Source organism: Zea mays, chromosome 4 (assembly GCF_902167145.1).
Source record: "Zea mays cultivar B73 chromosome 4, Zm-B73-REFERENCE-NAM-5.0, whole genome shotgun sequence".
Taxonomy (NCBI): Eukaryota; Viridiplantae; Streptophyta; class Magnoliopsida; order Poales; family Poaceae; genus Zea; species Zea mays.
This window is the reverse complement of record NC_050099.1, coordinates 248,724,706-248,733,221: the sequence shown is the minus strand read 5'-3', so window position 1 is coordinate 248,733,221 and position 8,516 is coordinate 248,724,706. Positions and strand designations below refer to the sequence as shown.

The following is an 8,516-nucleotide window of genomic DNA, read 5'->3' as shown; positions in this document are numbered from 1 at the left end:
GCTGATGGTTTGTGTTGCACCTGTGGGAGAAATATGAACCAGGGCACTAGGCAAAGTGTGGGAAGGGAGCTGCAGCTCATTTAAATTTGTTGACAGCAGAAGACATGGCTAGGGTGTTGTCCCCGGAAGAACTAGAGCAGGTGGAAAAAGAAGTGCAGGAAGACGGTGATAATATGTTGTCTCTAAATGCCATCTGTGGAAATTATGGTTCTAAGTGCATTAGAATTAGGGCGATGTTGTTGTTAGTGGACGCATGGAGTTATATAAACTTTATTAGCAAGGAGATGGTAGAGAAATTAGGTTTGAAGACTGAGGAGTGTAGTCCAATGGTGGTGAAGGTTGCCAGCAGAGAGATGTTAAGAAGCGACAGTCAAGTTAAGGAGTTGATGTGGTGGGCTAGGGGGCATACTTTTGTGACTACAATGAGAGTATTGGATTTGGGAGTCTTTGATGTTTTTTTGGAATAGATTGGTTGGAATCATATAGTCCCATGCAATGTGATTGGGTTCACAAGACTCTGAGTTTTGAGCATCAAGAAAATGTATACAACTGCAAGGAGATTGTGCGAAGATGCAAGAAGTGTCATCTGTGTAGGCCATATAGGTGCAAAAATGACTCAAGGGAAATTAAGTCTGGGTGTGTGTGTTGATGGAACCAACAGACACAGATAAGGGTGAAGTGGAGGATGAGAACATTACTAAATTGGTGGCTGATTTTCAGGATCTGTTTGTTGCACCTAAGTCTTTACCCCATAGTGGGGCTTTTGATCATCATATACCCCTGCTGCCAGGGTCAGTTTCAATGAATCAAGACCCTATAGGTATGCCGCTCTGCACAAGGATGAAATAGAAAGACAAGTGTATGCACTTATGAAGGCTGGGTTAATTGTGCCTAGTGCTAGTCCATTTGCATCTATAGTATTGCTAGTGCAAAAGAAGGATGGGACTTGGAGGTTTTGTGTGGATTATCGCAAGCTGAATGACATTACTATAAAGAATAAGTTTCCTATGCCTTTGGTTGATGAGATCTTGGATGAATTATCTGGTACACAATACTTCACAAGTTTGGATATGACTGCTGGGTACCACCAGATCAGGATGAGTGTTGAGGATGAATAATAAAATTGCATTCAAGACTCACCATGGTCATTATCAGTTTAGGATAATGCCCTTTGGTCTTACTAATGCCCCAACTACGCTCTAGTGTGCTATGAATTCAGTTTTGGAACCCTATCTTAGGAAGTTTGTTATGGTTTTCATTGATGATATATTGATTTATAGTCCCACTATTGAGGAGCATCTCCTGCATTTGAGATTGGTATTTGAGACACTAAGAGCACATCAATTCTATCTTAAAGAAAAGAAGTGTTCATTTGCAAAGGCTGAGCTACAATACTTAGGGCATATTATTTCAAAGGAAGGGTAGAAACAGACCCATCAAAGACCATAGCCATGGTGAAGTGGCCCAGACCAACTTCTGTCACAGAGCTCAGGGGTTCCTAGGGCTGACAGGATATTACAAAAAATTTGTAAGGAATTATGGTGTGATAGCTAAACCTATGACTAAGATTTTGCAAGGAAAGCAAGGTTGGAAGTGGATTGAAGAAGCTCAACAAGCATTTGAATAGCTTAAGCAGGCTATGACTAAAACCCCAGTGTTGGCACTGCTATAGTTTGACAAATCTTTTGTAGTGGAGACTGATGCCTGTGATGATGGCATAGGGGTTGTGTTGATGCAGGATAACATGCCTTTGGCTTTTTTAAGCAATGCTTTGGGGTGCAAAATAAACAATTGTCCATTTATGAGCAGGAGCAATTCAAGCACAATCGTTATAATAAATCAGAGTTTTCCAAGAATAGTTCGTGAAGACCTTTGAGTTGATTAATACTCAAATCAACTCAAAGCTCGGGGTCTACACCCACTGGGTGCACCAAAAAGAAAATGTTGAACCCAAAAGCAGGCAATGAAGACCTTTGAATTGCTTAGTACTCAAATCAATTCAAAGCTCAGGGGCTACACCTGGTGCACCCAATGGACACATGGGCCAAAAAGAAAATGTTAACTCAAAAGCAGGCAATGAAGACCTTTGAGTTGATTAGTACTCAAATCAATTCAAAGCTTGGGGGCTACACCCATTGGGTGCACCTACGGTGCACCCAGCGGATACAACAATAAAGCAAAGCGAACTTCAAAAGCTTAGAAGGAGCAAAGGACAACGTTCTCTTTCAGAGTCTCGAGCCAGCTACTCTCAAAAGTTGGCTTGAGCCTCGGGGGCTTGTGGGGGATAGATATCCCCGGGTCCTCACGAGCACTAAAACATGTCATGGGTCGCCTGATGGGTTTCCTGCTGAGTCACCCTGCGGGACGAACGAGTAGGATATAACCAACTCAGGTATACCCGACCCAAGCTAATGGAGGTCGACGTCTGAGTTAAGCGCTGTCAAAGTCCGGATGTGTCGGATGATGCAGTTGCAAACATCCGAAGGGTTTGGCATTCGACGATAACTCGTGTGGTTAGGCGATGAAAGCTCCAGATATGCAGGGACACGATCTGCGACAAAGAAGGAGATAAGCAAGTAGATAGCAATCACAACTTGTAATAGGATAAATCTCGGATGGAGTCCAATACTCCTACGACCTCGGTACGCGTGGGTCGTGGTGTGCCTTGCATCCCGCACTCCTCTTGAGGGGGGCGAGCTGGAGGTCGCCGAGACCGTTGGCAACATTGGGTAGGTCAGTTGTCAAAGGGACCAGAGCTTTCAGGGCCCTGGTCACCTCCCGCCCTTCTCTCGCTCGCGTTGGCACTTGCCTAAAAATATCTATGATAGTCAATCTAATGATATTTTATTTGAAACAAGGATTATATTATTTTTATTGATTGAGAGAGTAGTTATATATGATTATTTAGAATCGGTACCAGCTGAATTGACTGACATGTCCATCGAATGTTCAGGCCAACCGACCGTCGTTGGTGACAGGTCGGTACTGTCATATCAGTGTTAACTGTCGTTGATACAAGCCTAAAAATACGTGTGTAATTAATCCAATGGTGTTTATTTGAATATAGGATTATACTATTTTATTGATGAGATAGTTATTTGGAATTGAAATAATAGGGAAAATATGTACTGAAATTATTTAGAATGAAAATAATTGAAAAGATATACACTGAAATTTATGAAGAATTTGTCATCCAAGCAACAAAATGAAACAAAACAATTTTTCAAATAAAAACGTGCCAGGTAGGGGTCGATTGAATATAGGATTATACTATTTTATTGATCGAGATAGTTATTTGGAATTGAAATAATAGGGAAAATATGTACTGAAATTTATTTAGAATGAAAATAATTGAAAAGATATACACTGAAATTTATGAAGAATTTGTCATCCAAGCAACAAAATGAAACAAAACAAATTTTCAAATAAAAACGCGCCAGATAGGGGTCGAACCTACGACCTTCTGCTTAGGAAACAGACGCTCTATCCACTGAGCTACAGGCGCACATGATATATATGTGGAAGTATGATTTTATTGGTATTCGTTATTTGGTCGTACAGCGATGCTATAAGCTAAAACCTGCTTTGTTCATTGTCGAGTAGGAAATAAAATGATGCCGACTTATAACAGAAAAATGGAAAATATTTAAAAAAACATAGATCTTTAACTTAACCTATAAGGATTTATGAAATGTATGCACTAACAACAAAAAATGGAAAAAAAACTTAAAAATGTATCATAGTTAGGGTTTGTTTGGTTTGCTAGCTAAGACGTCACAATGTGTCTAACTTTTCTGCTTAACCATAGTTCTTCAATTCGATCGACTAAGGTTAGTCAGATTGTGACGCTTTAGGTGGAAAACCAAACAGATCCTTAACTTGTATCCTTTTTACGAGGAAGAAGTGATGGTGAAGATTTTTTGGTTCACATGGTTGAGGTGTAGTTGGCCCTGCACTTCTCTCGGTGTAGTTCTTCTTCCTTAATTGTTTTAGCTCCTCGTATTTTTAAGTTGTCTATGTATTTGATAGCGACGACGTTTTCTCTTGTGGGGATGAGTTTGACATCCTCTATTGGTGACATGAGTGTAATCTAATTATATGTTTGGTCTAAGGTTAAAGTAGGATGAGGCGTGGGCAACACCATCCTCTCGATATTTTGAGATCACGTCGCCACTAAAAATTGCATCAGTGTTAACCTCGCCCCCGCGTGACTCCCATCCAAACACTATAGAAAATATGACCGCCCTCTTCTATCTCTTCTTGCACGTCCAACCAAACACACACTAACATAACATATAATGTTTATAATGGCCAAAAATATTATGGTTGTTCCCGTTTCAACAACTTTTTAGGTGCTGCTTAGTTCACATATTTGTAACGTGATGGATAACTGATAATGTTAAACTACGATTATTTAAGTTTAACCATATCAGATAGCACACTAGGAATTAATGTCGGCCTATTTAAACTTGTTACAACCACTTGAGTGTGAATCATTACTGTTACCATTTATGTTACATTTCGTGAACCAAATAACACCTTAGAGTCTACGTTTAGCTTCACTAGCAGGATTTTCGAGGAGCAGTGTTGATGATCGGTAGCTGAGATGGTAGATATGTTAACATGCTTGAAGATTGGAAACTTGATGAATCAATACAGCATCATGCAACAACGCCGACAAGTAGGACCTTACTTGCAAAGTTAACAACTTAGGGGATTGTCGGTGTTTTGTGTCCGACCGCACACCCGGGGTTACCCTCATGGTGCTTTTGGGTTGGACGGTATCGCAGATCGTAACTCGATGGTTCGCACTCTAGCACGAGAGAGAGAGAAGTGAATTTCAGCAGTTTGGGTCGCTTTAAAAAGCGTAATACCCTACTTCCTGGGGTGGCTTTGTATATGGATGATATTACATGTGGTGTCTACTGCACTAAGGGGATGCTAATGAGATGAAAATGGAGGGGATCCCACTTGGCCTTATATACACGACCGTGGGGGTCTTCTCGCACAAGTGTTGATCGCAATTTTCCTACTTAACTCCTAATTAGTAGCCAACAACTTCATTATCTCGAGGAAAATCCGGCGCCTCCATGCCGAGCTATCCCCGGCGTTTTAGGATGTCAGGCGCAGTAACAAACAGGCCCGACATATTCACGCCTATGTCGCGGCTAGCTCGGACATGGGCCTCTTTTGCCTCTGGGTCGGCCTGCTTCCATCGTCTCCGTTCGCCTGGCCCATGATGGGATGCCTCAGAGGGGCAACTACCACGTGGCCCCGAGAGAAGTTTTCGCCCTTGGGAGGACTCGGGTGATATTCATCCCCCACAAGCCCCCGATCTTTAAATTGATTTTGAAATAATCGATTCAAAGATCCTCGGTACTTGCTTCTGAGTTCCTCATCTGGCTTTGAGACACTATAATTCTGTTGGGTGCACCGAATGGGTGTAGCCCCCGAGCTTTGATTTGATTTTGAAATAATCAACTCAAAGGTCTTCATTTAGGGCTTTTAGAATTTAGCACTCGGCTTCGAAATTTTGTGATTCTGTTGGGTGCACCGAAGTAGCCCCCGAGATTTGATTTGATTTTAAAATAATCAACTCAAAGGTCTTCATCTTATGCTTTAGAATTCAGCACTTGGCTTCGAAAATTTGTGATTCTGTTGGGTGCACCGAAGGGTGTAGCCCCCGAGCTTTGATTTGATTTTGAAATAATCAACTCAAAGGTCTTCATCTTGTGTTTTTTTCAAAATAGTCTTTAAAAGTATCTCGATGACGACATCTGTCCATATCATGTTTGGTCTGGAGTTAATTCGATCGGCGACGAGCTAGAGTCCGGTCAGTCAAAATAGAGAGGTCCTGGCTGGACGCCACTCGGCCGTGGACTTCAATGCCTCTGCAGTTTGGACTTGTGTTTGGTAGAATCTAGACTTCCTCCCGTTTCAGCCGATCTTCTCTCTTGTCATAGTATATTCATTGCGTATATGTTGCAAGTCTCACCGTTTCAGAAAACCTCGAAGAATCGGGGCGGTACACCCAATGGGTGTGCCCAATGAGTGTCTGCCCAGTGAAAGTTGTCCATCGTGTAGTACTGAAATAGTAACTTCATGTGACGGAGAGATGTAATATTGCATCTGAGCGGTTTACTTTGATTCCATCCGGTGCCATGTTATGCGAAAACGATGCCCGGCGTCTGAGCGGTTGACTTTGATTCTATTCGGTGAACGGGTAGGAAGTCAACGGTCTTCTCCCGACCCCTATAAATAGCTCGCTTGCTCTGGTTGCTCTCCCCACGTGTTCTCGTTCAGTTTCTTTCTTTGTCCCTGCTTCCTCTCCCTCCAAAAAGAGTGATGGCCAAAGGAAAAGGAGGCAAGAAGGGGCGCCACCCAATCGACGGGGAACGCAAGCGCCCCCAAGCCCTCCCTTGGAGGGCTTTGGTGGCTCGGATTACTCGAAGGAGAACTCGGTGGAGTTCTCCTCCGAGTATGATCGCTCCCCCGCTCCGGCGTCCCCCGTGGCGTCGTCCGATGACTCAGATGACTCCCTGGGGTTGTCCGCTGCGGAGCGTGCGTACATTCATTTCATCGAGCGCGCAGGGCTCGGTGGGTCGGATGACTCGGAGGAGGAGGACTCCGAGGAGGGCGGCGACGGTAGCAACGACGACGACGGTGACGGCGATGGCGGCAAAGGCGGCGGCGACGCCGCCGCCGCCGGTGGCAATGTGCCACCAGCTTAAATAGTAGTATAGTATAGTTGTAGTGGTAGTAGTAGTTTAGTAGTAGTAGCTTAGCTGTAGTTGTTTAGTAGTAGTAGTAACATAGCTTAGTAGTAGTAACGTAGTAGTAGTGGTGAATCAAGGAGGTAATTGCTGGCTCATAATGAGTCGATCTTCTTCCTTTTGTAATGATTCTCGACCTATGAATGAATGGAGCTTGTTCAATGCTATTTCGTTGTTGTGCACTCTGTCCTTTTGCCTGACAATCTGATCCCAAAGAACCTAGCTGACGAGTCTTAGCTTTCTAGAGATACCGACCGAGCCCCTTTACTCTGCTACGCCTAAAACTCGCCCGAGCCTCCAGCCTATCATGCTACGTCCGACTTAGTGTGTCAACCTATATTTTTGTCGACATTTTCTTGGCCCTTGAACCCTAGTTCATGTTTTCCTTCGTCGCTTTCTAGCTTCCCGAGCTCCCATGTCTTTTCGCGTTCTGTTCTTGAGCCGCGCTGCTTGAAGGATCACTGAAAGTCGCCTAGAGGGGGGTGAATAGGGCGAAACTGAAATTCTCAAAAATAATCACAACTACAAGCCGGGTTAGCGTTAGAAATATTATCAAGTCCGTGAGAGAGGGTGCAAAACAAATCGCAAGCGAATAAGGAGTGTGACACGTGGATTTGTTTTACCGAGGTTCGGTTCTTGCAAACCTACTCCCCGTTGAGGTGGTCACAAAGACCGGGTCTCTTTCAACCCTTTCCCTCTCTCAAACGATCCCTCGGATCGAGTGAGCTTTTCTTCTCAATCACTTGGAATACAAAGTTCCCACAAGGACCACCACAAGATTGGTGTCTCTTGCCTCAATTACAAGTGAGTTTGATCGCAATGAAGAATCAAAGAAAGAAGAAAGCAATCCAAGCGCAAGAGCTCGAAAGAACACAAGCAAATCTCTCTCACTAATCACTAGGGCGTTGTATGGAGTTTGGAGAGGATTTGATCACTTGGGTGTGTCTAGAATTGAATGCTAGAGCTCTTGTAAGTAGTTGAAGTGGGAAAACTTGGATGACTTGAATGTGGGGTGGTTGGGGGTATTTATAACCCCAACCACCAAACTAGCCGTTTGGTGGGGCTGTCTGTCGCATGGTGCACCGGACAGTCTGGTGCACACCGGACATGTCCGGTGCGCCAGCCACGTCACCAAGGCCGTTGGGTTCCGACCGTTGGAGCTCTGTCTTCTGGGCCCGCCTGGATGTCCGGTGGCACACCGGACATGTACTGTAGAGTATCCGGTGTGCCAGCGCGCGCGTGCCTGACTTCTGCGCGCTCCTGGCGCGCATTAAATGCGCCTGCAGGTGACCGTTGGCGCGAAGTAGCCGTTGCTCCGCTGGCTCACCGGACAATTCGGTGTACACTGGACAGTCCTGTGAATTATAGCGGAGCGATTTCCCGAAGCTGGCGAGTTCCTCAGGCGCTCTTCCTTAGAGCACCGGACACTGTCCGGTGTACACCGGACAGTCCGGTGAACACCGGACAGTCCAGTGAATTATAGCGGATCGCCTCTGGATTTTCCCGAAGGTGAAGAGTTCAGCGTGAAGTCCCCTGGTGCACCGGACACTGTCCGGTGGCACACCGGACAGTCCAGTGCGCCAAACCAGGGCACACTTCGGTTATCCCTTTGCTCTTTTGTTGAACCTCAAAACTTGGTCTTTTATTGGCTAAGTGTGAACCTTTGGCACCTGTATAACTTATACACTAGAGCAAACTAGTTAATCCAATTATTTGTGTTGGGCAATTCAATCACCAAAATCA

General features: G+C 44.5%; 1 non-coding gene across 1 annotated transcript; it reads right to left on the bottom strand.

Annotated features, from left to right (window-relative positions):
- Positions 1-3,432: 3,432 nt before the first annotated feature.
- Positions 3,433-3,505, bottom strand: TRNAR-CCU (transfer RNA arginine (anticodon CCU)). The gene has a single exon. It is a non-coding gene; the product is annotated as a tRNA-Arg (tRNA).
- Positions 3,506-8,516: the final 5,011 nt, after the last annotated feature.